Genomic DNA, 13886 nt, shown 5'->3' with positions numbered 1-13886 from the left:
CCGTCCCCACCCCAGCATACCTCCCCGCTTCGCCCGCCGCTGCCACGGCCGCTCAACCGAGCCTCACGCCCGCCGCAAGCCCGCCCCCTCAGCCGCTATTGGCGGGCCCGCCCAGCGGCTCAGCTCCCATTGGGCGACGTGTGTCAAGGCGGGGCAGCAAGTTCGCCGGATCGCCCTTCCCGCGTTAGCGGTGCTTCACCCTGGTAACGCACGGTCAGGAGTCACGTGACGGCCGGGGGCGGGGCTCCGCCGGCGCCTGCCCGCAGCCGCGGCGGGGCGGGGAGACGGGCTTCCCGCCGCAGCGGAGGGCGGCGATGGTTCTTTGCGCTTAAGGAACAAAAGTGCAACAGCTGTACGTCTTTCACGAGCCAACCGTGACCCCCAAGCCCGCGCAGCTTGGCACCGGCGGTAGGTGTCTTCCCAGGGACTTCCCCTGGGCGGGATTTGTAGGGGGAAGCGTGTCCCAGCGGGGCTGTGCCCGAAACTTACTCGGGAGGGTCGGGCTGCCCACGGCAGCTGGCTTCGAGGTGGCGTCTGTGGTTCCTCTACGCCCCAGTCAAAAGTGCACGTTGATAGCAAATACGAGTAAAGGCTCGTGATTCACAATGCTCTTTTTCAGCCTTACTCTAACCGTCGTGATCCATCATTCCTGTACGCGCACTACAAAGCACTGCTCAGTCCTGTTAGTCTTTGGTATAAACGAACCTGCGGATATTTTATCATTTTTCCTTGAAAAAAACCCCACCTAACCTGCCACAATATTTTGCTGGAACCTCTATTCTGTCGACGTGTGTTAAGTAAACTCTTTACTGGTCTGAGTGTCTCGGCAGGCACTGGAATGCCCCGCGCCTACCTCACGTTGACAGTACGCAGGAGCTACGTGCTCAGGCCGAGATCTGCACTTCATCTGCAGAGAAGCAAAATTTCTAAGCCCTTCGGACCCTTCCGTCAGAGCGCGCACTGCCCGCGAAATTTAGACGCGTCTTGGTTCAGCCAGAAGCCAAACGATGCTGCGATGTGCCGAGCCACCTCTTTTACCTGGGAAACCGCTCTCCCCCCGTTCTGAAGCACGGAGGAAACGCTCCGTAACGGGGTAATTCCTGCTCCCACGGTACCGCCCGCTCTGCGCAGCGGCCAGCGGTAACCTGGGCCCGTAACCCGCCCTCACGGAAGGGGCCGCCTCACGACGCGCCTCCGGCGCTAAAGGATCCCGGATACCCGAGCGTGCTCAGGGCCGGCGGTGCCGCCGCGCCCCTCTGTGCGGGCGGGAAGGGGAACCGGAAGTAGCGGCGGTGACGCTGACTCCGGCGGCCCGGCAGGCGCCGAGCGGCGGCGCGCGTGCGTGGCAGGAAGCCCCGCCCCCAGGCCGAGGGGGCGGGGCTGGCTGGCGGAGCCACCGTTGGGCCGGGGGCCGAGCCGGTGTCCGCGGCGTCTCCGCGACCCCGCCCCGCCGCCGCAGGAGGATGAGCCAGCGCCTCCCCGGGGAGCAGCAGGCGGCGCCACCCGGACAGGTAGGGGCGGGGCTCGGCTCAGCTCCCCTTGGCTCCCCTCCCTTCCCCTCCCCTCGGCGGAGGGCCACGGCACGGGACAGTCGCCGCGGCGCCTGCGACGTGACAGGAGGGGCCGCGGGCGGGCCGCTCGGTCCTGTCCGCTGGCGTCGTAATGAGCGAGGCCGAGGTGGCGTCTCCGGCCCGACCGCGGCGGAGTGGGGGGAGGAGAGGAGAGGAGAGGAGAGGAGAGGAGAGGAGAGGAGAGGAGAGGAGAAGGCAGCCCCCGCCGCACGGCCCGCCCGCGGAGCGGCTGCTGCGCCCTCGTCAGCGAGAGCGCTTCATCCTGGGGCCGGCAGGAGGGAAGGGGCAGAAATGGTGGTTCTTCATGGACCCCTCAACTTACCTCTCCTCCTCCCCCGAAACGGGAAAGGCCGGCGTGAGGGGGAGCGCCCGAGCGCCCTGCCTCTTTACACAGCGTGTAACCTCGTCACCTGATTTCGGTGTTCTTGTGTGGCAGCTCTCGTTGGCATAGAGAAAACTGAGGGGCTCTGCAACTTGGAAGATGCAGCGTCTCCTCCCCACGTAAACGGTGTTAGAAGTATTAATTCTGCTTGAGCTGCTCACTTTATGTTGGCTCGCGGGTTTGGCTGCTGTTACACAAGAGAGGGAGATAATGGGCTCTTCTTGAAGCCTCTTAATTAAATGAGGAGGGTGCAGGTCAGCGAGGTTAAAACCGACGACTGACTGCATTCTTTCGTGTTACCTTCCCTGCTTATCCAAAGTCCTTCCCTTCCCTATCCAAAAAACGTGGAGCTGACAGTAAAACAGTAAAATGTATCAATTCTCACCTAAATTGAGCAGTGGCAAGTGTGGTAGTGGAAAATTGTGTGCTGATAGTGAAATATGTTCAGTGTTGAATAGTAAACTTGCTGTGTCACACTTTAAAGTACTGAACTAGGTAAAACAAGGCCTTAAAAGCAAATTAAAAATGTTTCTGCTGCTAAATTGTGTTAGAATAGACACTTTAAAATATTTTTGGAAAGATGTCCCAAAATGGTCATCCTTTGGGTTTTAGGACTTGCACCTCCTTTTTGAGGTTGTTGGACCTCTGAAGTTTATGGTGCAGAATTTGTGAAAGAGATTAAGTTCATGATTATTTAAGTGTGAGTTGTTTTGGTACTTTTTGCTTTCAGATGCCTTTCTTGGTGGACCTGTGAAGGATTTTATGTTCTGTATCCCTTGGCAACATAGATGCTTCTTTGCAAAACCAGCTATTTGAATGAAGGACATGTTCGCATGACAGATTTGAAAGCAGATAGTTATCAATACTGTTTCTCTATTTAAGGAAACCTCAATATGCTCTAATGTAAAATTAAAAAAAAAAACATTCATGCATTATAGGAAACGTACCTTTGTGAAGTAAAATAAGCCCCTAGAGAACTCACCAACTGTCACTATCATTTTTTCTAAGATAAAAATCTTACACTGGCTAACTGCTTTAAATTTGATGTCTTGTCTCTTTGGTTGGCAAACAGATGTAAACTTGCTGCTCAGTACTCTGAGTTGTCAAAATGGGAAGCAATTCTGCTGTGGGAAAACTGCAGCTAGCTTGAAAGTCACAGCCTGAAACAAAATGACTTTGCATCTGTCTGCAACACCTGTGAAAATAAAAGGCTTATAGGGCCCAGAAAAATGGAGCTTGTTTCTTGTTTGCTTCTGTTTAGTATTTGTATGTCAGTCCTAAAAATTATTTGCCTGACAATAGTAGATGTCATGCATAATGTGTATTGCGATATTTCTAGAAATACATTTTCTGTGTTCTGTGATTCCCAAGGCCGTCTTTGCCCAAATCTTTACAGCATCCTATCTGTGAGTGGTTTACAATACCACTGTTCTCCCTACGGTGCATACTTGCAAGTCAAAGTAATCCTGGGGTATCTCTCTTCTCTCTCTCGTGCTTAATTTTGACTTGTAATAAGAACAAGCCTATCCAAATCCTCAACCGGGAAAGACACTTGAAGCTGTTGGTCGTTGCTCTTCATGACTGCATTGCTCTAAGCCACTTTATTTTATGAGTTGCCTGCATTTTTCTCCCGTGACTATGTTTGTACTTCCTCTTGCACTCTCTTCCACGCCTAATGTTTGTCACAAACTGATGTTTCAGTAACTTGCAAGTAAGAATCCACTGCACGCTCTTTATTCTATGAACAGCTGGGTCTAGCTGCATAATATATCTTCTCCTGTTCAATGAATATACACTTTGGCGCTCCCCACCCCCCCACTTTGCTCTGGGGCTTTGGGGGCTCTGTGTGTGTGTTTTACCTTGGTATTTGAACAGCAGAGTTGCATTCTTTGAATGTAAGCACTAAAGCTGGGACAACTGTTCCAAGTTCACAACCATTGCCAAAAGGCATTCTAGGAACATTCAGAATCTTTTTCCCTCCCCTTATTTAAGTGGCTTAATCTGCATGGCGATAGGTGTTACTATGCAGATCAAGTTTTCAGGGTAAAGTCTTATAATAATTTGGCAGTAGGGATATTTTTAACTTGGTCATAATAAAAAAATGGAATAGAAGCTCTACTGTTGAAGAGATTTGTGCCAGAAACGGCACAGTGCCAGTTCAGAGTTGTTTGAAGAGTTCACTTCCTAAGTCTCAGACTCTAGGTCGCATGTTCCTAAACTTCTTGCTTTGGCACCTCCTTGGCAGCAGCAGTAACCCAGTAATCTCTGAAGGCAGTCAGCAGTAGCAGTGATCATGCGCATGAAACTCCTTATACACCATCCCCGCTCATTTTCCCCAAACTAAGATTTCAACTTTATGCCTGCATGCTCTGAGGGCCAAGTTCCCAATTCTGTGCTCCCTGTGTCAGTCTTTCCCTTATGTCATAACCTGAAAGTGCAGGTTCTGTGTTGGCTGACTTCCTAAAGCTGTTCAGGTGTCAGGCCATCTTTTTACCTGTGCTCATGAGTGATGTATGCAGCTCTAGGCTCTGCAACATAGTACTTTGTGCTTGTTTATATGCCAGGCTTTGGAAACTGAAGATGCTTGGAATATCAGAAAGTTGACAATTATGCATTTTTACAGCTGTTTAGCTTGAACCTTGTTTTTTAATTTTGGAAGCCTTTATACAATCATCTGAGAGAATAATGTTTATACAAAACAATGCTAATTTAAATTGATTCTGATAAGGGGGTTGTAAACAGACCGTAAAAATAATGTTTGCTGGGACATGTGCTCTGCTTTAAAAAGATAGAAACTGAAAAATCAACATAAAACGTTGAGATGGTGGTTACATTTAATGAGCTGATAATACCTGTCATTATCAGAGAGAAGAGAGTTGACGAAGTAGTTCCTGGGCTTCATGCATAGTAGAAAGGATTCTAGACAAAGCTGTTAAAATGGTTGTAAGTCTGTTTACATCTGGAGTATGCTTATTTGCTTGTATTATGTAGTAATCTTGAATATGTACTCCTGGAAGTGGATGGAAAGAAGAGAATTTATAACTTCGTAGTGGGTACCAGTGGTTATTTTTAATGACTTGCAGAGAGTCTAATCAGTTATTTCCCCTTGAACTTTCTAGACATTCAGCTTTTTTGTTTGTTAAGCATTTTGCTTAGGCTTTCTAGTTACAGGAGTAGGCTCTGTGCTTACTTTGGGAGGCTAAGGAGGAACAGTAAATGAAAAAGTGAATTAAGTTCAGTCCTAAAGCACAGACCCTTTGATAAAAATGACCTTTGCTGTTACTTTTTTTTTTTTTCGGTATATTTTTATAAATTTCTCTAAAAAGATCATGAAAGAGGAATTGCTCAAATGTACATTTTGCATGTTCATACTGCAATACAGTATAATGAAGAAACATTTCCTATTTTGACATCCTGCCAGTTAAAATTCAAGTACTTGTTTTCCTGAAAGATAAGTTTGTGTTTGAGTTCCTTCCACTGTTATCTCCAAATTAGTGTTCTCTGCCAGATTTGTTGGTTTTTGAGGTGTTATCTGCAGTTCTTGATCTACTGCAGCTTTTCCCCTGAGATTTCTGTTATTGATTTCTCTTGTGTATGTGTTGGGGAAAAAAAAATGCAGTTCTCCATATGCTTCCAAACATGCTCATTTTCTGATTCTGAACAGTGAATCTACAAATTTCCAAGGGGGCTATCTCTAGGAAAGAAAACTGCAGATTTTTTAAATTATTATTTGACTTTTTGCTGCTTGTCTTGCAGAAAGCTTTTATTCTTATATGGAACACTACAAGAATGAGTAAATACTTAAAATTGTCAGTCTCACAGACTTACTAGTTTTCTTCTGTTTTGTGCTGAGACATGAATATTCTTTTAACTTAGCAACAAAGCTTATAAGACTGCAGAACACTTGAGGAGACCTAACAACCTGTGCACTGAGTATTAAAGTTATTACCACAGTTAGAAAAATCTGAATGTTTATTCCTCTCTACAAATTTTAAAAAACCTTTTGGTTCTTCGGATAGGTAGAGGATGGATTATTTTTAGTAAATTTGATCTATGAACCCAGTGAACTGTCTCACCTTTTAGTAGAGTATTACTGAATCTCTTTTCTGTAATTTTCAAAATTAAAAATCTCCCACAAAGCCACTTTCTTTTTTTCCTCATAAAATATCCACCTTGATTCTTACTTTCAGCTTGATACCACTATTTAACAGTAATAATTGCCCTCCAGACTCTCCTGCCAGAAACTTGTCTACCGTTTGTAGACCTTGACAAAGTACACGTAATTTTAGAAGTTGTACTTGCCAACCAGCCAACTAAGTTTTACAGCTGGAGAGAAGAATATTTAAGTGAGGGGAACTTGCTGTGCATTCAGAACTGCTAACACACTTGATGTAGTGAATACTTCACTTTTGGTGGTGTTTGTGCATTTAGGGCTTCACTGCCTTTTGGGTTTTTTTTAAATCTCCTTTGGCTAGTGTATATGTTTTTATTAAAAAACAGAAACAATCCGTTAACAATCTTATTTATTAACATCAGAAGTTCACAGGTCTCTCTTAACAGATTTTGTTTACTTCTTCTAATGGCTTCTGTCTAGTACAGCCAAGAAGGTCATCTATGAGCCAGATCCAGGTGTTGATTGCGGATCACTTTGGTCCTTCCTCACCTTGCTGCCTTAACACTACTGCTTGAGAGGATCCAAAGCAAGAAAAAGAGCAAGCCTACTGTCAGGGCTCCTAGCCTTGAAGTTTGAATAGCTCTACATAGCGCATCTGTCAAATTATCTGTTACAGATCCCAAGAAGAGCCCCCAGCCTTTTTTATTTTTTGGTGACCACAGACTTGTCATTTCTAACCAGAGTACAGCAAATGGGTTCCTCATTAGCTGGTGTTCTCTTCACTTCTTTGACATTTGAAAACCAGTAGTAGGGAGTGTAAATAAACAGGAACCACCGGGGTTCCCCACAAGATCTCATAAGCAGTGGTCGTATGCCAGTGCTGTACTCTGGAGAGCTCTGCAGGTTTTTTTTTTTCTTGATCTCAGCAGCTTTAGTGCATTTATAAAGAAGTTGGAATTCAGTACAAGAACTGTGGTAAAATCTGTGGTAGCTGCTGTTATTGAGAAGATGCTTAGAGTTAAACTGGGGATAGTGGTGCTTTTTCAGATTCCAGTTTGACAATCCTGAATTACAATTTTGCCTATCAAGAATGAATACTTTCCATGTGCTTCTGTTTCTGCCGGAGTCTGTGCTCTCATATGCTCTTTGCCTTGGCTTGCAGAACCTCTTTTCTGTGATGCTCTCTTATTTCCTTTATGTTAGAGTTTCTTTTTCATTCCTTGAGTACTTTCAGATCATTCAGATGCAAATGTATTGAACTTAAACGAAATTATCTGAAAGCTACCCAACTCAGGTGTGACTCTGAACTTATGAATCAGTGCACATAACTAAGGACTACTCAGTGCATTTCTCTGAAAAGATAAAAGTAATATGAATAACAAGATGTCTGGTCATTCTGGTAGTGGGTGGAAGCTCTGCTCCATTGTTTGTGTAGCCCTCAGATGACTGCAACGCAAGTCCACATTAAAACAGAGTGAAATCCTTTGAAAACTGTAAAGAGAAGGTTGCACACTGCTGCTGTGTCTTTTCATCAACCAGAAGATGAGTGTCATGGCCAAAGACTCAACAGACAAAAGTTACATTGTCTACAGTGGAACCTACAGTCGTAGTTCCTGCCCTTCAAAAGAGGAGTAAGGGTTTTACCTCTCAGCTGTCTTAATGAATTTCAGTGTTTTTCTCATCTGAACATGATCACAGAAGGAGCACCAGAGATTTTTTTGCTAAGGGGACTCTCCATCTTTTCTTTCCTGGACAGAATATTTGCAGCTATACGCACTGACCCATTAGTTTAGAAACTAATGCTATATCTTATGTGTACTTTAGGCTTGCTCCAAAGTGGCAGCCATGGACACAGTTGTTTACGATGACTTGGCTAAGGATCAGTACTTGCCTGTGAAGCTTAAGCTTTTGAGTTATGTTTGCTTTTATATTTAGTTCAGGTTCATGCTAAGGGATTATGTTCTTAGCTTGTTTTTTTTTTTTCTTTTTAAATTAACTAAAAACCCCTTAAAGACCTTACCACTCATGTAGCTGTTTATTACTGTGCCTGTGTGGTAGACTACTCTTCAACTCTCGTAGCAGAGTTTTTTCTAATGTATCAATAAATGAGATTAGTTTAGTAAGTTTAAATCTGAGTTTTCAGCTAATCCAGCCAGTTTTGGTTGAAAGCAATTAAAAAGTATTCACGTTAGTAACTTGGTGAATGTGAAAGAAGCAATCCCTTCCATCAAGTAGGCTAATATCTTTGTGCCAGGTGGTATAAGTCTTCAGCTGTCACAACTAGGCATAGCCATAGCCTTAGTGGTTAAAACATTTTAGAGAGTGGAGATGAAGTAGTTTTGAAGACTTTATACAAATTAAAGTCAATGCCCTTAATTTTTGGAATCATATGACTAGAAGCATGAGTTCAGTATTCATCCTGTAATTAGGCTGGCAGTTTTTAGGTTTGTGTGTGTTTGGTTGGTTGTTTTTTTTTTAAAAGCTGAGAAGATAAAAAGTGCTATAAAAATGAGTATTTATTATTGATTCTGCTTTTGTGAAGATCAGATATAGTGGTGATATTCTGTACTGGTATGTATCATAAAAGTGAAAAAACTTTTCAGCCTGTTGTTGTGTTATATTAAGCTTTTATAACTAAGAGTGGTAAAATTCCGTAGAATCTAGAAAGTAGATATGAAAACTGTTTTCTTGTTACAGTTTTAAAGCTAAGATTGTCTTTGTGCTTTACAAATATTATCTTTTCATGTAGTTTTGTCTGTGTGTTTCTGTTCTTGTCCTTACTTGCTTTCTTGTTTAAAGAATATTTATGTGTCTCTTTCCTCCATGAAAATTGATTTTATTTTGGAAGTAGCTGTGAATGGAACTAGACTAAGCTTTACCTATGTATATTTTTGGAAACTGACTTTTTATCTTCTATTCCAAGAGAACGTACTATATAAACTCAAATAGATTTTTTTTTTTTTAAACTCAAATAGCTTCAGTTAACTGGCAGTGCTCCTTTGTGACTTTATTTTTCTAAATATGACCTAAAAATTGACAAAGATCCTTTCTTACTAAATGACTGCAATAGGAGCAGTCCTGTTCCTGAGATCAGTTAAGTTAGTTCCAGGTGGGTTTTTTTGAATGCTACAGATAATGATCTTCTGTGTTTTTATTTTTATAAGGTTAGCATATGCAATCCCTAATTTTTAACAGTTTGGATTCTTGAGTATCCTTAAGAATTTTTGTGGTCCAAGCTGACTTGAGAAAGTTCAGGAAAGCTGCTATTTTGCTCATCTTCCTTTCTGTATTTCATTTTAAGTGTCAGATTTTTTGAAGCTTTTTATGAAGAATTAGTCTGCTAGTGATCTAAAAATTACAGTGAGAAATTCCTCACAATTCATTCACCCCTTTCCATACCTGAAGTTTGGAAGATGGGTGGTGTTTTCATCTTGCTTAACTATCTTCACGTGACAGGCAAAATGAATAAATGGAGGCTAGATATGCTGGGTGTGCGATGAAAATGGGAATGTAATTTTGATGCTGGTGAGACTGAGGATGAAAGAGTGGCCACAACATGGCCTTTGTTTTAAAACACTATTATAAAAGTCTTATAATTTCTGAGCTCAAAATTTCTTTCTGAAGGGCAGGCTTATTTAAAAAATAAAAAAGATGACACTGCACTATTTTAAATTTAACATAACATGGGAGGCTTGGAATTAAGCATTCAAAGATTCCATCTTGTTCTTGACTGATTCCATCTTGTTGGCAGTTGTTCTGACATATATCCCCGTGTATGGGATATATGTTAAAATTTTAATTTACGTGTGGGGAATGTTTCTGTCACATTATTTACCTGTTCTTAAAATGTATAGTAGTTGGATACTTTTTTTAATAAGATTATTTATATAGAATTCCTGACTATTTTATAACAAATAATCACTTTTGGCGGTTCTTACCAGTTAAAACCTTTAAAATGCTATAATGTTTTCAAAAATTTTCAGCAAATGACTCTTCTATTGCTATCACTGCATTTCCTCTACTGTAGAACACATTCTTATGTGTAAAGATTGTATTCTTAATTTTAATTTCATCTGCTTTTGTATTATGTCTGCGTAGCATTTCTGACTAGGTGCTGTCCTCGTGTAGGGTTTGCAGGAAGGTATGTGTGAGTTAGGGGACAGATGACGGCCTTTTAGCTCTTAGCTGTTATTGAAAAATTGAACATTACACTGATTTTGGGGTTTATCAATATTCTTCTCAGTTTAGGAAAGAGCTCTTCTGTTAACAAGATCAATCATTGTGGGTTTTTTGTTGTTGTGGGTTTTGGGTTTTGGGTTTTTTTTGTTTTTTTTTTTTTCTTTCAACTGTTTAAAGCAGATTTGTAATCTGGAAGAGTAGTTTTAAGTTTTCCCTCCACCCACCTCCCAGGGAAATAACAAGATGCCTTTGTTTCCTGCCACCCCTTTGAGATACAGAGAAGTGTTTTTACGGGACAGCAGAGCACATAGCAGAGATTTACAGATTACTCAGATCGCCTGACAGCAAATGTCCTGTAAATCAGAATTCTTACTGTCCTACTGTCTTCTCCAGAGACACTTCTCTGCACTGGAAGTGGTACCCTCAGCTGACTCGCTTGTCTGCTTGACCTTTTATTTGTAGAACTTGAAAGATAAGCAGGCATCTGGCGTTTGAGAGCAGAAAAGTGCCTGAGGTACTAGACTGTGCAGAAAACTGCAATAGCCTTATATGCTTTTTCTACTGGTAATGTAGCTGTTTCTGCGCTGTTCTCCTTTACCAATGTAGCTCCTGCCTGCACTGTATTTCATCAGATCTTTCACAATTTGATATACCGGTATGCTTATTACTTTCTTCCCTCTCCCCAGGCATAATAGGTAAGACATCCCGCTTTAGCTGCCTGTTCTTTGGTTTTGTTTGGTTTTTTGTTGATGTTTGTTTTTGTTTGTGTTGGTTTTGGGTTTTTTTGTTGTCTCATTTTTTTTAGTGTCGGAGGCTTCCCTGTTAACTTGCTTTGTAGAATAACTTTGATGGGTCAGGACATCCTGGAAATACCTTAGTAATGGAAGCGTGACGGGTTAGTTGCACCTTTTTTGCTTTACAGTCTTTTCATGGACTTAGGTATGTGAGTTGAGTCAAATTCCTTCCCTGTTCCAAGCGCTCCCTGAATATCACTTAGTTGGTTTTTGTGTTGGTTTTGTTTTTTTTTTAATTCTTACAGTGCACTACTTCACTATTTTTGGTTTTTTTCAAAGATAATCTGAAGCATTTTTGAGTCTGCTTTCTAAGGTATGTGGACTGGACTTTGGATCAAAACTATTATGCTTCATAGAAATAAGTTAAATATAATATCTCTAATGTTCTCATTAATCCTTTGTAATGTCTCTTGGATTTTTACAGTAATCTAGGTTGGAAAAAAAAATGTTTATTACTTAAATATTTACTATAACTAGTGGTTGTTGGGAATCTGGTGTAGGATTTTTTGTTTGCTTTTTCAGGATATTGGATTTGGCTAGCATTCAGCCAGTACCTTTTTCCCTGTTTGTAATTTCTCTTGAGTAACTTCCATCTTTCCCCACTTGCCTTTCAGTGCCCATTTGGATAGGGCAGGGAATCTGTGGAATGAATCTGACATTATAAAATGGCAAGTTGGCTGGTTAGTTCTCTCTTCACATCTCCATAAGCATTTGTGCAGGGTCTCTTGTATGAATGCACTCTTCCAGTATCCACAACGGATAATCTACATCACGCTGGGTTGATTAGGCATTATACTGGTTCTCTTCTGGCTGTTGTAGCCATAGAAAAAACATTTTCCTGGCTCTTCCTTTTCTTTATTATTGCTGTTTCCAGCAATCTATTTCTGAGGAGGAGTCTACTCTCTGTGGTCCACATCACGCCATTTCCTTCACTCAAGCGAGGCAGATCTCTTACCTGCTAACACTATTTTAAGGTCACATGAGCATATACTTTTAAGTTGTCTTGAATGTTTAACACAGGTCAAGATAGCATATCCCTAACTTTGTATCCTAGTTTGTTAAACAAACCCTTTTCTTAAAGGCACACAAGGAAATTTGTTGTATGTTGACCTAAGCTGTCCTCCCCCCCCATTAATTGCAGGTAGTGGTGGACAAATTAGTGACTGACATGCTCTCAAGAAGTAAAATTTAGTCCTATGTGAACCTTATTGAACAATTAACATTCTCATGGCCTTAGTTTCCTGCATTCCTGCCATTGCTGCGTGCTGCTATAAGGCAGTATCTGTAACAGTGTCAGATATGAAGCAGTTGGGGTAGCTGACTCTCTGGGAACATGGAGAATTAATGTACGGTTCTTAAGAATCTTGGTTAGGGTCCTCAAAATGAATGGCTTTGGTGTTATGGTGTTTGCTTGATTGTTGGAGAGGTCTGTCAAAAGCAATACTTCTGCAGCAGTAGGCATGTAGTGTTTCAAAACAAGAAGAGAAGGACTATAGTGTCATGCCTATCATGTAACTGTAGGCATGTGTGTGCCAGAGGAGTTGGCATGTGGAATCACATTTGTGCAGACATGATGCAGGGATTCTTCGCAGTATGCATGGTCTGGTTCTGGAGAGTCTGTTGGTTTTGTTTGTCAGTTACTGACTAATGGATTAAACTTTCCCTTCCATTGTAGACCAGGCTGAAAGCATTTTCTCAATTATTGGAAGATGTAATATCTGTAATCTACTGTTCTGACATTTCTCTAAAGTGATTAAAAAGACATCCAAAGGGAGAGTTATTTCTCTTATTCTGAATAGCAGGTTTGTAGTAAGATTAACTGAAGCTGTGGAATTTAATATAAAGAAATTATCTCCTCTTTTTTAAAGAGAGACATCTACGGTGTTCCACCTTTATACTGTAATAAATATTTCTGCTGAGACTATTACAGGAAAATGTCTTTATTAGGTGAAAAATCTGTATGTGGCTTCCAAACTTGGTACAATAATTAAAAGATTAAGCAGGCTTTAGCCATGCCCTCAGTATGCATCAAACATAACAACAAAGTGTTAATAACAGAATTCACTACTCATGCCTCCTTAATTTGTGTCTGTTAACACTATAAAATCAATTCCCTCTGAGCTCAAGTAATTGCTTTTGTTAGTTGTGTTTCTGCCTGTGGTTTACGAGAGAGATACTCTCACTTCTGCACACTTAACAGTAAGGACCTACAAGACTTCTTGGAGCAGTTTGAATTTTGAGTTTGGAGGCCTGTGCTTTGTACAGAATTAGTACTTTGGGGGTCTAGATTTACTACCTCTTTGTTGTTTTGATACATTTACAAATGACTCTTTGTGATTGCTAACTGAACGGTGATCTTTCTCTTGCTTAATTGTTTTCTCCTTTGTAATAAAGATTACTACAGAAGTGAAAAAAATTATTAAAGTCAGATATACAACAGGAAGAGAACACAATAGACTAAAACTTACAATGTGCTACAGGGAGGGGTTTGTGTCTTGTGCTTTTCGTCTTCTAGTGCTACTTTTATGGATGAGGCAGCAGAGTTTTCTGTCTCCTTGCAAACCTCATCAGAATGTAGGAAAAATCAGATTACTGTAAAAGTAACAAGGATTTCACTCAAACAGGAGGCCAATTGGCAGATGAGAGTCTAGAATATAATTTTTGGTGCATGGAGCAGGTGGAGGAAGGTGACGAACAATGCAGTGAGTGGAAACACTTCTAGGAAGTCCCAGTGTCTCATTTCAGCTGTGCTGTGTGGTTTCTGTTTATGATAGTACCCAACTGGTACTGGCAGAGTGATATTAACAGGACTTTCTGTGAGCTTAATAATGAAATAGTCAGACTGT

General features: G+C 41.6%; 2 protein-coding genes across 17 annotated transcripts in view; one reads left to right on the top strand and one right to left on the bottom strand.

Moving 5' to 3' along the window:
* The window catches only part of NEK1 (NIMA related kinase 1), a 50526-nt gene extending 48614 nt beyond the window's left edge, over positions 1–1912 (bottom strand). For 10 of the 14 annotated variants that reach the window (XR_012042675.1, XM_072862518.1, XM_072862528.1 and 7 more), the window contains exon 1: positions 490–827. The gene's annotated coding sequence lies outside the window, so the exon portion shown is untranslated. Of the gene's footprint in view, positions 1–20; positions 181–489; positions 828–1038; positions 1174–1893 lie in introns of those variants that run through there. The other 4 variants (XM_072862521.1, XM_072862524.1, XM_072862520.1 and 1 more) reach the window with 4 other exon arrangements.
* The window catches only part of CLCN3 (chloride voltage-gated channel 3), an 89227-nt gene continuing 75603 nt past the window's right edge, over positions 263–13886 (top strand). For 2 of the 3 annotated variants that reach the window (XM_072862538.1, XM_072862534.1), the window contains exon 1: positions 1220–1511. The gene's annotated coding sequence lies outside the window, so the exon portion shown is untranslated. Of the gene's footprint in view, positions 409–1219; positions 1512–13886 lie in introns of those variants that run through there. The other variant, XM_072862536.1, reaches the window with a different exon arrangement.

The sequence above is a fragment of the Ciconia boyciana genome, chromosome 5 (assembly GCF_034638445.1).
Source record: "Ciconia boyciana chromosome 5, ASM3463844v1, whole genome shotgun sequence".
NCBI lineage: Eukaryota > Metazoa > Chordata > Aves > Ciconiiformes > Ciconiidae > Ciconia > Ciconia boyciana.
This window is presented reverse-complemented; position numbering and strand designations above follow the sequence as displayed.